This window comes from Enhydra lutris, unplaced genomic scaffold (assembly GCF_002288905.1).
Source record: "Enhydra lutris kenyoni isolate GAN:26980312 unplaced genomic scaffold, ASM228890v2 scaffoldscaffold49, whole genome shotgun sequence".
Lineage (NCBI taxonomy): Eukaryota > Metazoa > Chordata > Mammalia > Carnivora > Mustelidae > Enhydra > Enhydra lutris.
Genome location: NW_019154133.1, coordinates 4,896,678 through 4,914,551, shown reverse-complemented (window position 1 = coordinate 4,914,551; position 17,874 = coordinate 4,896,678). Strand labels below are relative to the sequence as shown.

Sequence of the window (17,874 nt, the reverse complement as noted above, 5' to 3'; positions counted from 1 at the left end):
AAGATTTGAGAAATTTATTACAAATTTTTAAAAACAGATTGTGGAGATAAATACAGTTCTACAACAGCAAAAATTTCAGGACAAGGATGATATTAAGGACATATGAATAGACAGGGAAGAAAGTACAAGGAACTCTGATCCTTCTGTTAGCATTCCATTATAGTAACATTTACTAGTGAATGCTCATAATTAATTTTCCTTTCTATCTGCTTGAAAATGAGGATAGAAATTTAGAAAGACAGGAAAGTAAGGCATTAACAGGATTGAGACTATTGGATTATAGTATAGAAAATATGAATTTAGGTTTCTTTCACACATTAAGCATGATAATAATTCCAGATAAGTCAGAGAGTAAAATATAACATGTTTTTAAAAATACCTTATAATATTGAGATTTTTGGTTCTTTTTCTCTAACAGAAGCTGTGTTCTGATGGACAGGGTGCTGGCTTTGAACACAGAAGGTCAGAGTCAATGCCCTACATTTAGCACATTCTACTTCTACAAAATTTGGTAAGTTGCTTAAGGTCTTGAAGTTGCTGTCAAGTAGTCAGATTAGAATAATACCAGGATATCTAAAATATGTAATATGAAAAACTGTGAACACATACTCATGAGCACACACACGCACGCACAAACACACAGACGACCCATACTTCTGAGCAGAGTCACTGCCAGTCTCTGTAGTGCCTTTGGTGACCTTGACTTTGTGTTTGGAGCATGAGCTTCCTAGATAATAATTTGTAACTGTCTAAGAATGTCTACATGAAATCAAAACAACTTACTATATCAGTCAAGATAATGAACTGTCAATTAACATGCAAGTCAGTTAAGTAGGTTGCTCAGTACCAGATAGTACAAACAACTTTAGTTGATAGACTGAATTACTAGCTTATTATATCATCTAGCAGAGTAATATATGTAGACCCGCTCCTAAGTGTACGGCCATCCCTGAGACTCTCAATAAAGCAAGATTTTAATGGTAATAATAACGATTCCACTGATTTCTTTATATTTTATAATGCTTTTCAGCTTACAAATTGTTCCCACGTGTGTGACCTAATATAATGGCTCAAAATATCTGACTACATATAAGTTATTTGCCTTTCTCCTCATGCACAAGTCTTTACCGAACAATGAAGACTAACATTCACACCCATAACCTCTTAATGTTCTAATCATATAACTTTATGATCTGATTAATCAGTTGAAAACCATGTAAATTAAGTGGTTTTATTTATTTGTACTTAAACAATTGTTTGATTAAAGGAATATTTACCTTGGAGTACTTTCAAATAGTATCTCTGTCCTAATAAAGTATGTTTCCATTTAAAAAGTTTGGGACACCTGGGTGCCTCAGTTGGTTAAGCGGCTGCCTTCAGCTCAGGTCACGATCCTAGGGTCCTAGGATCGAGTCCCGCAACAGGCTCCTTGCTCAGTGGGGAGCCTGCTTCTCTCTGCCTCTGCCTGCCACTCTGCCTGCTTGTGCTCTCTCTCTCTCTCTCTGACAAATAAATAAATGAAATCTAAAAAAAGTTAAAATTTATAAACAGATTTTGTATAAGACATGCCTGTTTTAGTCATTAGTTATAGCAAAAGAGTCTTAAACAATAAAATCTGTCTCTCACATGCACAAGTCTGATGTCAGTCAAATGTCTTTCCAGAGCTGCTTTTCTCCGTGTAGTCACTCAGACTATTTATTTGTTGAGTGCTGCCATTTCGATTAATTGCCTCCATGGTCACTGTCAGAGAGAAAGAGAGATTATGGAAGTGGCATACTTGTTCTTAAAAGCTTCAGCTGGAAATAAGATGCATGGATTTCATTTGCATCTCACTGGCTAGAACTAGTCACATGACCCTGACTACCTGCAAAGGCGTCTGGGAAGTACTTTTTTCCTGTGTTGTCTGGAAGGAGAGAAAAATCAGATATGAAAAGCACTAGTAAACTTCACCACCATTTCCCTGCAAATATTGAGATAACATTTCCTTTTTTAAATCTCATTTTTTCCACTGACTTCTCTACTTAAAATAATTCAACGTTGAAGTGAGGGATTTTCTTACTTTTTTGAGATATGAAATAAAAGATATTTGACAAGCTTCATGCTTTTAATTTTATCTACAAATTATACATTTTAAACATAATGACAATGCTTTAAAACACAGTTTGGTACATGTCGGTAATAGCTTTTAATGACTCAGAAAGAATATAATAATCTACCATAATCAAAACTAATCTGCCATAAAGAGTACAGAAATATCAAATAGCTTATTCTGTGGAAACAAATCCAAATTAATTGCCTCATTTGTTACATCATATATAATATGCACTTTAACAGTGCCTTGACTTTGTATAGACATCTAGTGTCTCAGGGAAATTTAGAAAAACATTCTCAAATAAGGTTTCATTGGAAAAGAAGTAACGTATAAGGATGCAACTCCTAATTCTCTGTGGGTTTTATTATGGTGATGCAACAATTATTTACTGAATTATGGCATTCTAAGTCCAACAAAAAAATAAAATAAAATAAAGCTTTCCGTTACATTCCACTTCTTTGGGGACCCAGCGCATGCATGTTCATGCCCACACACACACACACAGGCACACACCCTCTTTCATACAATTTTTTTGAAAGTCCATGTACTTTAATTATCCTACATAAAATGATGAACAAAATGGGTCTTCAACAAAAGGCAGCACAAACTGTCCATCTTTCCAGAATTTGTGGAAATTTAAGCTACCTTGTCTGTTTTTTTCTTTTTTCTTCTCTCTCTCTCTCTCTCTCTCTCAACTATTATCTTTTGTCTCTGTGTGTTTGTAGCTTTCATATTCTTTGATTGGGTTTGGATCCGGACTGTGGGTTAGGTTAGGTCTCCTGCTCATATGCGTCTATGTTCTTATCTGGAGCATCTTTGTGGGATATGGTCTTCTCATGGCTGAGTGTAGGAGCACAAGAGCACAACCACTGGAACTAGGCTGTTCCCAAGATAACGTATAAAATAGATATTACCTGATGTAATTTGATTTGTAGATTGTTTGTGAGTAAAATGGGGTTGCATAAGCAAGCTAAAGAAGAAGGAGGAGGAGAAAGTGGAAAAGGATACAAAAAGAAAGAAAAAGAAGAGGAAGAAGAAGGAGGAGGAGGTGAAGGAGAAGAAATAGAATATATTAACTCCAGATAACAATTTTTTTCAAGAAAGGAATTTATATAAACTTATATATGTATACACATATATATATGTATGAAACTGTATCAGCAAAATGATGAAGGTGGAGAATACTTTTGAGACGCAAATATTAAAGCTAATTCCTTGCCTTTCATTATAGAAAGCTAATTTCTATTTAAAGTAGAATGCCTTCAAAAATTCCGAGTGTTTCCAGAAACAAGTCAGAATTAAAAGTCAAATGCAAAGGACTGAAATGAGAATGATATTAGAACTCTTAAAAGCAACACCAAGGCTGAAAGATAATTTATATAATTTGTAACATTTTAAAAACCACCATATTAATAAGGTATAATATTTTAAATATGAGGTTAAACATCAAAGGGAATAGTTAACTGCTTTGAAAATGAATTTTGGGGAGAAACTGTATTCAGAAATGGGGAGGATTGGGGAAAGAAAATGCTGTTTGGAGTTATATGCCTTGTAGTAGCACATACTACATTTATCCAGTAGTTCCTGAAATGTAATTAAGTAACATAGATAAATTATTTTAATAAGTTTAATTTAATTACCCTTTAAAATATGGACCCAGATCAATGGGTATTTGGCTCAATAATATTATTCAAGGCAGAATACATGAAGTACCGTAAGATTTTTATAGATTAATATTTGACTGTTTGATAATTTGGGGCTGAATGTGGATCCAAGACGGGATCTAAAATATCCTATTCCCATCTCTCTTTCTCCCCCCTCCTCTGTTACTGTTTTATAGTCATAATAGAAAAAATATATATTGTGTTCATTTCATACCATCCAGGAATAAGTGGACTTTGTAGAAAATATCTAAGAAGTATTATTATGTTAGTTGTTATTCCTTAATTATTACTTCACCTGTATTGGGTTTGCTGGCTACTTGTAAGGAATTTTACTAGAATCTAATTTAAAATGCATCTGCTTGATAGTCCTCATACTTCACAAAGCAATAACTAACTTCCTGTTTGTCTCTTAAGCGTGGCCACAATTTAATTATCTGGATAATGTGAGGTTTTAAAAGACAGAATAGTTGGTGGGCTTTGCTTTCAAATGCCATTCTTTTAAGCATTACAGAAATATTTTCTCTAGAAAATTAACTACAAAACACCCAATCAATAGATCTATTATAAATTAGTTTATCTCTAAGATCCTTGCAAGTCTAAAATGGAAAGAGCACTAAACTTGGACTCAGAAGGTCTAACATTCCTCCTAACCACTACAAATTTAGCCAAGAACTTAACCTCTAAGTGGCTCAGTTTTCTCATGTAGATGATGGACATTAAGTCATCTATTCAGTAAATACATACTGTATGTTTACTGTTTGCAGGCATTCTGTATGCATGGAGGATCCATGATTGAAGAGAACAGTAATGCTCTGCTAGCCATCGGGATGTCTTCTCTGAAACATGTCCATGCATGTCTTCTGCCCATTTCTTAACTGGATTATTTGGGTTTGGGGTGTTGAGTTGGTGAATTCTTTATAGATTTTGGATACTAGCACTTCATTGGATATGTCATTTGTAAATATCTTTTCCACTTCTGAAGGTTGCCTTTTGGTTCTGTTTATTGTTTTCTTTGCTGTACAAAAACTTTTATTTGATGAAGTCCCAATAGTTTATTTTTACTTTTATTTCCCTTGCCTCTGGAGACACATCTATTGTATGGTCGAAGTCAAGAAGTTTACTGCCTGTGTTCTTTTCTTGGATTTTGATGGTTTCCTGTCTCATATTTAGGTCTTTCATCCATTTTGAATTTATTTTAGGCATGTTGTAAGAAAGTGGTCCAGTTTCATTCTTTCGCATGCTGCTGACCAGTTTTCCTGGTACCATTTTTTGAAAGACTGTCTTTTTCCCATTGAATATTCCTTCATGCCGTGTCAAAGATTAGTTGACCCCATAGTTGTGGGTCCATTTCTGGGTTTTCTACTGTGTTCCATTGATCTATGTGTCTGTTTTTGTGCCAGTACCATACTGTCTTGGTGACTACAGCTTTGTAATATAATATGAAGTCTGAAATCATGATGCCTCTTGCTTTTCTTTTTCTTTTTCAGGATTGCTTTGGCTACTCAGGGTTTTTGTGGTTCCATACAAATTTTAGGGTTGTTTGTTATAGCTCTGTGAAAAATGCTGGTGACATTTGATAGGGTTTGCATTAAATGTGTAGATTTCTTTGGGTACTATAGACATTTTAACAATATTTATTCTTCCAATCCATGAGCATGGAATGTTTTTCCATTTTTTTATGTCATCTTCAATTTCTTCCATAAGTGTTTTATAGTGTTCAGAGTATAGATCTTTTACCTCTTTGGTTAGGTTTATTCCTAGGTATCTTAGGGTTTTTGGTGCAATTATAAATGGGATTGATTCCTTGATTTTTCTTTCTGCTGCTTCATTAATGGTGTCCAGAAATGCAACAGATTTCTGTACATTGATTTTTGCATCCTGTCACTTTACTGAATTTATGTATCATTTCTAACAATTTTTTAGTTGAGTCTTTCAGGTTTTGTACATAGAGTATCATGTTCTCTGCAAACAGTGAAAGTTTGGCTTCCTCCTTGCTAATTTGGATGCATTTTACTTCTTTTTGTTGTCTGATTGCTGAGGCTGGGACTTCCAGTACTAAATTAAATAACAATGGTAAGAGTGGACATCCCTGTCTTGTTCGTGATCACAGTGGAAAAGCTCTCAGTTTTTCCACATTGAGGATGATGCTAGTTGTGTGTCTTTTGTACATGACCCTTATGATGTTGAGGTATAGTCCCTCTGTCTGTACTTCGTTGAGGGTTTTTGTCAAGAGTGGATGCTGTACTTTGTTAAAAGCTTTTTCTGCATCTATTGAGAATATCATAAGGCTCTTATCCTTTCTTTCATTAATGTGGCTATCATGTTGATTGATTTGTGAATATTGAACCACCCTTGCAGCCCAGGAATAAATCCCACCTGATTGTGGTGGATGATTCTTTTTAATGTACTGTTGGATTCAATTTGCTAGTATTTTATTGAAAAATTTTTCATCCTTGTTCATAAGAGATATTGGCCTATAATTCTCCTTATTAGTGGGGTCTTTGTCTGGTTTTAGAATCAAGGTAATGCTGGCTTCACAGAATGAAATTGAAAGTTTTCCTTCCATTCTGTTTTTTGGAACAGTTTCAGAAGCATAGGTATTAATTCTTTAAATGTTTGGGAATTCTACCAAAGAGAAACCATCTGGCCCTGGACTTCTGTTTATTGGGAGATTTTTGACTACTTATATAATTTCTTTGCTGGTTATCTGTCTGTTCAAGTTTTCTATTTCTTCCTGTTTCAGTTTTCATAGTTTATATGTTTTTAGGAACTTGCCCATTTCTACTAGCTTTCCCAATTTGTTGGCATATAATTTTTCATAATATTCTCTTATAAGTGTTTGTATTTCTGTGGTGTTTGTTGTGGTTTTTTTCTCTTTCATTCATGATTTTATTTGGGTCCTTTCTCTTTTCTTTTTGATAAGTCTTACTTTGGGGTTATCAAATTTATTAATTCTCTCAAAGAACTAGCTCCTGGTTTCATTGATCTTCTACTGTTTTTTATTTGTTCATTCGTTTGTTCCTATATCATTTATTTCTGCTCTGATCTTTATTATTTCCCTTCTTCTGCTGACTTTTTTCTTCATTTTTTGTTCTTTTTCTAGCTCCTTGAAGCTAAGTTTAGGTTGTGTATTTGAGATTTTTCTTGCTTCTTGAGGTAGGCCAATGATGCTATCTACTTCCTTCTTAATGACACTTTTGCAGCATCCTGAGTATTTTGGACCATCACGGTTTCATTATCCTTTGCTTCCATGTATTGTTTATTTCTTCTTTAATTTCCTGATTGACCCATTCATTCTTTAGTAGGTTGTTCTTTAAGCTACTTTTTTGTGTGGTCTTTCCAAATTTTTTCTTGTGGTTAACTTCAAGTTTCATGGCATTGTGATATGAAAATATGCATGGTATGATCAGTCTTTTTGTATTTGTTGGGGCCTGATTTGTGGCCCAGTATGTGACCTTTCCTAGATTTTGTTCCATATGCACTCAAAAAGAATGTCTATTCTGCTGCTTTAGAATGAAATATTCTGAATGTATCTGTTAAGTCTATGTAGTCCAGTGTGTCATTCAAAGCCATTGTTCCCTTGTTGATTTCCTTTTTTTTTTTTTAAGATTTTATTTATTTATTTGACAGAGAAAGATACAGCAAGAGAGGGAACACAAGAAGGGGGAGTGGAAGAGGGAGAAGCAGGATCCCCACCAAGCAGGGAGTCCAATGCGGGGCTTGATCCCAGGACCCTGGGATAATGACCTGAGCTGAAAGCAGACACTTAAGAACTGAGCCACCTAGGCACTCCTCCTTGTTGATCTTCTGCTTAAATGATCTATCCATTGCTGTAAGTGGGGTGTAAAGGCCTCCTACTATTATTGTATTATTATCAGTGAATTCCTTTATGTTTGTTATTAACTGTTTTATATATTTGGATGCTCCCAAGTTGGGGGCATAAATATTTGTTGTAGTTTCATTTGTTGTATTGTTGTAACTTCTTGTTGGATAGACCCCTTTATTATGATATAATGTCCTTTGTCATCTCTCATTGCAGTCTTTTGTTTAAAATCTAGTTTGTCAAAATAAACAAATAAATAAATAAAATAAAATCTAGTTTGTCTGATATAAGTATGGCTACTCCAGCTTTTTTGGATGTTCATTAGCATAAAAAATGGTTCTCTATCCCCTCATTTTCAATCTCCATGTGTCTTTATGTCTAAATTAGTCCCTTGTAGGCAGCATATAGATGGGTCTTGTTTTTTTATCCATTCTGACACCCTCTGTTTTTTGATGGGAGCATTTAGTCCATTTACATTCAGAGTTTTGATTGATAGATATGAATTTAGTGCCATTGTATTACTTGTTAAGTTGTTTCTGAAGATTTTCTCTGTTCCTTTCTAGTCTTTGTTGCTTTTGCTTTCTCTTTCCCACTGAAAGAATCCCCTTTAATATTTCTTGCAGAGAAAGGAAAACTAAAGGAAAAAATTCCTTTAGTTTTTGTTTGTCTGGGAAACTTTTTCTGTCCTTCTAATCTGAATGACAGCATTGCTGGATAATGTATTCTTGGTTGCATATTTTTCCCATTCATCACATTGAATATATCATGACACTTTCTTCTGGCCTACCAATTTTCTATGGAGAGGTCTGCTGCTAACCTTGTTTGTCTTCCCTTGTGTATTAGGAATTTCTTTTATCTTACTGCTTTGAAGATTTTTTTCCTTATTTCTATATTTTGCAAATTTTATTATGATATGTGTTGGTGTTGGCCTGTTTTTGTTGATTTTGATGGGAGTTCTCTGTGCCTCCTGGATGTAGACGTCTGTTTCCTTCCTCAGATTAGGGAAGTTTTCAGCTATAATTTCTTCAAATAAAGCTTCTGTCCCTATTTCCCCTCTTCTTCAGGATGCCTATGATAAAAAAAAAAAAGGATGCCTATGATATGAATGTTATTACACTTTATGCAGTCACTGAGTTTCTTAAGTCTACTTTTGTGATCTAATATTTTTCTTTCCTTCCTTTTTTTCAACTTCATTATTTTCTATAATTTTATTATCTCTCCCTTTTTTTGAGAGAGAGAAAACACATGTGAGCCAGGGGAGGAGCTGATGGAGAGGGAGAGAGGTATCTTAAGCAGACTTCTTGCTCAGTGTAGAGCCCAACACATGGCTCAATTTCATAACCCTGACATTATGACCTGAAACAAAATCAGGAATCAGATGTTAACCAACTGAGCTACCCAAGCACCCCTCCCTAATTTTAATCTTCCATATCACTTATTCATTCTTCCATTTCTTCCATCTTGTGGTCATTACATCCAGTTGGTTTCACATCTCAGTTGTTATAGCATTTTTTTATTTCATCCTAATTTTTAGGTTTTTTTTTAAATCTTTGCACTCCCAAGGAACCCACTGGTGTCTTCTATGCTTTTCTTAAGCCTAGCTAGTATTCTTATGATTGTTATTTTAAATTCTGGGTCAGGAGTATTACTTATTTCTGTTTCAGTTAGATCCCTGGCCATGACCTTTTCTTGTTTTTTTCTTTTGGGATGAATTCTTCTATCTTGGCATTTTTGTTTAGGTCTGTCTTCTGTGTGTTAGGAAAGCCTGTTATGTTTCTTGCTCCTGGGAATATGGCTTTATTAAGAAGAGGTCATACACTATCCAGGGCCTGGTGCTTCAAGAAGTGTTTCTGGTATGTGCTGTGTGCACTCTGCTGCTGTGTCTGGCTACTTTTCCTCAGATCAGTTCTCTGCAGAGTTTCCTCTTGCATGCAGTGGGCAGCGTTTGGACCTTAGCCAGAATGTGGTGAGTTTTAAGTAGGTGTGCTCAGATCTGATTGTTAGAAGAGACCTGATGCTACTTCCACTGCAGCTGAAGTGTTGCAACACTCTATACTCAGTAGACTTCATGCATTTGGGGGTTTGTGCTGGTCTGGGGGAGGTGACTGCTGCTCTGGTTCTCAGGCACACTTACCCTGGTAAAGCAGCACCTGCAGACTGCAGAGGGGTGGGGCTTGATGTAAGCAGTTTAACTCCTTATTGAAGTCAGTTTTATGCTGAGGGGTGGGGGGAGAAAATAGCACCAGCCCTCTCCCTTGTCCCTGGAAAAGGGAGTTCACACCCAGTACTGTCCAAGAAGCCCTCCCAAAAGAGCAAACAACCTCCCCTCATGCATCTCAGGCATTCCTTAGTTCCCTGCCTTCACCCTGTATGTGTCTGGGCTGTTTGCCCATCTGGCAGCACAGTGCACCTGTGTCTTACTCCAGACAACCCAGCTGAGTTCTTAAATTCCAAACTTTAGGGACCTCACACGGTGCGGACCTGCACTGGCCCCCGGGGGAGAATCTTGCCATGCTAGTGCTGGTGCAGGTTTGTCCCAGAAGGGCAGTTGTACCAATATGCAGGAGCTTGAAGTTTGGAGTAAAGCTAGCATAATGGTGCCCACCAACTCTTTTTGTCTTGAGAGGCAATGCCACCTCTCCCAGATGCACTCCTGGAAGGCGAGCCATCTCTCCCATCGTTTCCTAGGGGATCCTCAGATTACACTGTCAGCTCCCTGGCTTCTACCCTCCTTCTCTACAGGAGCACTGAAGTGACCACTGAGCTCAACACCAGCCAGGGCACAGACTTCTAAAACTCCTGTCTTTGAGCTTCACTCATGGTATCAATCCCTCTTATTTTCCAAGTCAATAGCTTTGGGGAAGTGTTTTCCTTGTGCAGTCCCCTGTTCATTCCCCCCCTCCATGATCAGGGATCCCTCCCCCCCACTAACCCACTATCCTTCCCCCACCAAATCATGTCTTCAGACCTCCTTCCTCCCACAATGTGGCCTTTTCTCTCCCTCTAGTTGTTCAGTTTGTTCTGTCAGTCCTCAGACCAACTTCTTGGGTGTCCAGAATGATTTTAATATTTATCTAGCTGTGTTCAAGGGAAAAGGAAAGCCTAGGGTCCTTCTACTCTGCCATTTTAGCTCCATCTTTTTGTCATATATTTTCAAAGTACCCAAACTAATACGACACCACTGAAAAATTGATCTTTTCCTTGAAACCAAGTCCTCTTCTGTGGTTCCTATTTCTGCAAAGGACATCATTATGTAGTCAGATATGCAAGATGGAGACCTAAGAACCATCCTGATCCTTCTCATAATCTGTTAGTTTTCTTTTCTAAGTACTATTTTTTTTTAAATCCTCTACTTAATTGTTGTTTTATGTATTTTTTTGTTTCAAGTTTTAATTTAAATTCTAGTTGGCTAATACATAGTATAGTATTGGTTTCAGGAATAGAATTTAGTGATTCATCATTCACATATTCTAAATACCTTTTTAATTCATTCACTTCTTTCCATTCCTATTCCCACTGTCTCATCCAGCTTAATGTTCTCTCTTACCTGATGTACAACAGCAGCCTAAACCTGATCTATCAGCTTCCTCTTATGGCCCATATTCACCTGCAGCCAGAATGATTTTTGAACACTTTAAACCCTCCCTATTATGCTAAAGATAAAATCCAAATACCTTAACCTGCCTGTGAAACCATGCATAACCTAATCCTGTCTATTCTAGCCTCAGTTTGTGCCACCTTTCCTTTGCTGAATGTTTTCCAACCTTATTGGCTTATTTTAATTCACTGAGGGACCCATGGACCTTTTTCCCAAAGGACCTTGCACATCCTATTCTCTGCTGGGAATGTTCTTCCCCCCTTCTCCTCAAATAATTTGCTTCTGCATGACCTTTAGACCCTCTCTCCAGAGAATCCTTCCCTGGATTCCCAATTTAGTCAAATCCTCTGATTACTTCCACATAAGACCTGATATCATTCCTTCATAAATACTTGCAATCATTTTAATTTTCATTTATCTTACAATTATTATTTTTATTTTCTATTTCTCCCACTAGAGTCTCAATTCCTTGAATTCAGGGGACATATCTATATTTGTTTACTTTATATATCAGATACCTACTATAGCATCTGCCATATAATAGGCACTCAATAAATATTTGAAATAAAAAAAAATGAATGAACAAGTTTTTATAAAGACATACAACTCTAAAAGCCTAAAAACTTGAGGCTAAAAAGTTACAATTTGCAGCTATAGAAAGTTGTGATTTTTAAGAATACTCTGAAATATTTTAATCTCACAAAGGTAAATTCACCTAATGAATATTTGAATTGAAATTAATTGAATAAAAGAATAAGGTAAATATCAACATTATCTTTAGTTTTTGGCATAATAAAAGTAAACTCAACAAAAATACATTTGCATCAATACCAACAAATTGGTATGGCATGCATTAATTCTAACCCAAGAAGATAATATGACATTTTGCAGATTATGTCACTAAACACTCAACATTCATTGTATTTATATAAGAAAAATAAATAAATAAAACTGCATGATATTATGAAAAGAACAATGACCTGTTAGCCAAGGAACCTAAAACTTAATTTCAGTTCTACCTTTAATTAATATTTTGACACTGAGCAAGTTCCTTCATATTTCCTGTAATCAGTTTAAAATTCATGATTTCTATATTCTGCCACCTCCCACAGTGTATGAATAAGTGATCATTCTCTTGATGGTGCCAAGAACTCTTTTGAGGGGCCTGACCCTATGAAGTTCTACCAGATCAACTGCTTAGAAATTGCCTAATCATAAAAATGGTTTATGTTACATTATTGCAAGTGAGAGGACATTTCAGAGCATCTTTGTTTTTAATTTCAGTTCAACTATATGATAGAACTTAAAGGACAATGGTCTCACTGCATAAAATAATATTTCCCATTCCTCCTGGCTTGGAGTCTGGAAGAGTAATTGAGAACAATATTTTGGAACTTCTAACCAAGTTACTATTGGTAAGTTCACTCTCTGATACTCCTTTCACTCCAGACGTATAGCAACGATAGACAAAAAATGAAAGGAGAAATATTAAAGAAAATAGCTATGCTAAAACACAGGATAAACATATCTCATAGGGGGCTAAAGCCATAAACCCTGTTGGATTCTGTATCTGGAAGCCTGCTGAAGCAAACTGGAGTTATTATTCAGGAAAATGGCAAGAGTCAGGAGCCAAAATTGTTTAAAAAGAGCTCTAGATACAGTTTAAGGAAGCTACATAATGAAGGAGGTAGGAGAATAGGGTATCGAACCAGGATATGGACCAGGATATCCTCTCAGAGATTATAGCTTCATTATATCTCACTCATCTTACTTAAGGAACCTGAGCTTCCAATTCAAGACTGGACCATTTTCTCAGAGCCTGGGCCAATGAAAACCCTCTAGAAATACTAATAACAAAATTAAAATTCAGGAAAAACACTGATAGCAAATGAAATTTGGAAATGACTTTAAATATGTATATGGTCTTCAAAGAAATAAATTGAGGAATGACATCCATGAAGGAATGGCATAACCATAATGAATAGGCAGAATAAAAATAAACTAGGAATTTTAAATAAGAAGATATTTAATTGAGAAAACTTAAGTGATATGAATTTTGTATTTGACACAGCTGAATAGAGAATTAGTAAGTAAATCTACTTCCTTTTGACAGGGTTTGAATGGTTGAAAATGTGGTAATATCTCCCCTACTTTTGGTGTGAGCTGTTTGGTATCAGAAACTTTCCATTCGTTCATACAACAAATATTTCTTGGACACATTTTTGGTTTTGTTAGCTCAAAATGAATTTTTCTAAACAGCTTCTCTTTAGCTATGTGTTATCAAAAGCTGAAAGCTGGAAGCATAATTTCCTTCATTAGATAACTGCATTGAAATACAAGTGTCTAAAATATTTTTACTGTTCTAGTTTATCAAGTTTATCTTACAACTCAAAAACATGTAGTATTGCCTCATTGCATTGAGAGATGTTTTCATTTCTTGATGCAAATGTTCTCTATCTTTTAGGAAACTTTGAAATGGTTACTCCTAAATGAACCCATTTGTTTCATTTTCATATTTTACTTTTCAACTTTTTCCAGAGACTGGAAAGCTATATGCTTCCACCAAAATGGAAGTTCCTTGAAAGTTATGATTTTTTTGTTGTTGTTGTTCAAATAGCTAGACTAGTAGTTGGGTCATAGTAAACTCAATGACTATTTGTTGAAAAAATAAGTAGTTCTTAAATAACACTTTTATTTTGAATTATACCAGGAATTGAAGTGGCTGGTGTTTTTATTATAGATCTCACTACATTGACTTAAATGCTATAAGAAGTTTCTTATGTTTGTCTCTCTTAAGAATTGGGTGTTATATGCAAACAATGAATCAAGGAACACGACATCAAAAACTATTGATGTACTGTATGGTGACTAACATAGCACAATTAAAAAAATTAAATTCATATAATAATTTGGATTATTTAGCAGAAGAAACTGTCTGAAGCTAACTTGAAAGAGGAATTTATTGTTAGGAGAAGAGAGGTGCACAATCCGGTGACTGAAAAGCAAGAACACAATGAGATGCTCCATCACTTTGGTGTCTGTTCCACTATAACATCTGCTTCTTTCTCCCCGCACTCCACTTTTCTCAGCTTTCCAGATGCCATGGTGGAAAATGAGTCTTCACAATTTGTGACATTGCATTCAAAGCTCTAGCCACTCAAACCAGAAGAGCATGGAAAAATGCCCAAATTTCTGTAGACAGGCGCATTGTCCCAGCTCGAGTAGATGCTCATCCTTAAACCAATCAGGTGTGGCCTGAGAGGCCAGGGACAAGAGAGAGACTTCATTATCATTAGAGTTTATGGGTATTTGGTCAAGTGTGTTAGTCACAAAGAGTTTCTGGGGAAAGTTAAGGTGTTTTGGTAAAGACAAATGAAGCTGAAAGACCTTCTGATATAAGTTCAAAGTTTTTCCAATAAAGACAGAGGACTTAACAGTGACACTGCTACTAATTTAGTAGTATACAGTGGGAACCTGTGTATTTGGCCAAAAAGACCTAGGAACAAACACTTCTTATGGAAGGCAGGTGACTGGGCTAGTGTCACAGGCATTTTTCAGTGTTAATATTTCAGTGTTAGTATTTGTTACTGCCAATAGCTGTCTGTCTCTCTATCAGAGAGTATGTGTGTCAGGGTATGCATGTGTGTATGTATATATGTACCTGTATGTGTACATAAACATACATGTGTGCATCCATAAATATATATTTACACACACATACACAAATGTGGAATAACAGCTATTTAAATACATAGATCCATAAACAATATAGAAATAACTAAAACAATGGGGTCATCTTATATATATATATATATATATATATATATATATAAAATATTAACTTAAACCTTAAGAATAATTAAATTTTATTTGATTTTGACTGAAAAAAAAAAACACACACAGAAGAAATTACAGTCTTCTCAGATGAATAGATTTCCTTACAAAATATATGTGACTCTACAATATCTCTTTAAGTTTCAGGAAAAAATTATTATCTAAAACACTGATATTGGATCAACCACGACATTAAAAAATACGTTTCCAGTTCAGACATCTTTGATTGTCTTTCTTAATGAGAAAGGAACTGCTTAGCATCAGTACATTTCAGCCCCTCACCTCCCGCTCACATTTCCATCTGTGACACTTGTGTTATCTTTACTTTGCATGAATGAATGACATTCAAATTGTAATCTGCTATCAGAATTTCTTTCACTAGTTAATCTTGTTTTTATATTTTAGTGGGTTAAATACTTACTAAAAGGATTTGAATACTTTAAAGTCTTTTACCATAGTTGCTACATGTTAAATTCCATCTTTTGAAATAGTTCATGTTTGGCTGGATTTCAAGGTTTGTTTGTCTTTTTCACCAGAGGGACTTACGGGTGCCATATGATGCTGCTTCTTTGAGAAAGCCTCCGTGTAGCATTTATTCTTGGAAAATGACTGGGATGGGTGCCTGGGGGGCTTAGTGGTTGAGGGTCTGCCTTCCGCTCAGGTCATGATCCCTGGGTCCTGGTTTGGAGTCCTGCATTAGGCTTCCCTGCTTGGTGGGGAGTCTGCCTCTCCCTCTTCCTCTGCCTCTCCCCCATGCTCCTGCTCAAGCTCTCTCTGTCTGTCAAATTAATAAATAAAAAGTCTTAAAAAAAGAAAAGAAAAGTGGGATGAGTACAATAGACTTGCATTACACTTTTTATCCCTCAGAACTTTGTAGACATTGCTGCATTAAAGGTTGCTATGGGAAAGAAATTAAATCACCTAGATATTCTCCCATCATGGTTGATATTTACTTTTTGACCAGACGACTGAAGAATTCTTTCTTTATCCTTTGAGTTCAATAACTTATCGAGAATATGTCTCAGTTTCTCTAATTCTGAATCAATCTGTCTTTGTATATCAAGGGTCCTTTTGATCGATCCATCTAGTCTTTTCATTTCAGACAAATTTTAATCAACTTATTCTTTGAAAACCCTTCCCCTGTTTTGTTTGTTGAATTCTCTACTTCATAGACTTGCATTATCTCTGTGTTGTGTTGTCTTTTTCTCAATTGTGAGAATATTATGTATTATTGGAAGTTGCTATTTAATCTCTTTAGTTTTTTTTCTATACTCAAGTGTAACTGGTATGTGTACTTTAAACCTTGATAGATATTACCAGACTACACTCCAGAGCAATTTACACCACTGGTTCCCAAATTGGGCTTGTAATACCATTGATTGAATAGTAGAGTCTCAGCCTTCCTCTCATCTGCCCAAAATTATTTGGAGAAAGAAAACCCACATTTAATTAAACAAAAGCAAAAGCATGGAAATGAAAATTTCTTAGGAACTCAGATTCCCTGTCAACTATAAATCACTGGCCTTTACCACCCTCTTTCTTGTTCCTTCAAAGCCAGGGAACTTTTCTATGCCTCTCTTTAAGTTAGTTGCCTATCTATATGTCAGCATCAGCCAAGATACACTCACCATACAGTCAGGTTAGCTGAATAATATCTAATGAAAATCGCAGTGTCACAGCCAGAGCTCTCTTCACCATGAATATCTGAGAGGAATAGTAAGGGATACTCTCAACATACAGAAAGAATCACATAACTGAGGCACCAGGAAAAACATCATCCTCTTCATAATCTTGCCTGGGCTGTATTTTCTGATCATTATAGTTATCTATTAATACCATAACTGAAGAGATGTCAGGGTCATTATCTTTTCCTGCTTTATTAAAATATTTATCTTAAATTCCAAATAAAATGAAAGGCAAGGGTAACAAATCATGCCAGCTTTTGATTCAAAAGTTAAAAGCATTGCAAAGAGAACATTTTCAGTGCTTTGAACTATTATGTTTAAAACAATTTCATCATCATCATCAGAAGGTGTTTGCCTAGGTGACTCAGTTGGTTAAACATATACCTTCAGCTCAAGTCATGATTCCAGGGTCTTAGGATCGAGCCCTGTATCAGGTTTCCTGTTCAGTGAGGAGCCTGTTTCTCCCTCTCCTTCTGCTGCTCCCCCAGCCCCACTGCTTGTGCTCTCTAACTCTCAATCTCTCTCAAATTAATAAATAAAATCATTTTTTAAAAAATCTCATCCAGAAGAGATAAGAGGTCAAGCAGGGAGAACATCGTGTTCTGCTTGACCAAGATTCCTTAGTGCCTGAAGTGACAGAGTCTTGGGGCCAGGGTTATTTCATGTTTGTATGTGACCTTTTAGGACATGTGTTTTCTTTTTCTTTTATTGGACATGCTTAGCTGTATTATTCATATGATTTCATTGAGACTGTAAACACAACCTGTTCACCTCATTCCCCAACAGGTCATCATTCAAAGTTCCAGAAACATTGCTGTCCTGGAAAATGCACAACAATCCTCTGCACCTCAGCCCTCATAAGAAGGTTTAGATGATAGCCAGTGTCCAGATTCCCTCACAGAGTCAACATGCTTTTGATTTTTCTGAAGTTTAATTTCTCCTCAAGAGAAGCTTTCCACACTTATATTATCTAAAGTCAACATTGCCCTACAGATACGTAGACACAGAAAAGAAATGAAATCAGAATCACAGAAAACCTATAAGCCAAGGTCTACTTATTGAACTGTCTGATAGTTTTCATCATTTTTCAAGTTTTATTTTTTTCTCAGTATCTTGACTTCTACTATTTTGGTATCCCTGGAACAAGTAATCATGCTGAGCACTACACTGGTTGCCAC

General features: G+C 35.8%; 1 long non-coding RNA gene across 1 annotated transcript; it reads left to right on the top strand.

Moving 5' to 3' along the window:
* Positions 1-453: 453 nt before the first annotated feature.
* LOC111156773 lies at positions 454-17,529 on the top strand. Its single transcript, XR_002641254.1, has 3 exons — positions 454-511; positions 12,462-12,592; positions 17,483-17,529. It is a non-coding gene; the product is annotated as an uncharacterized LOC111156773 (long non-coding RNA).
* Positions 17,530-17,874: the final 345 nt, after the last annotated feature.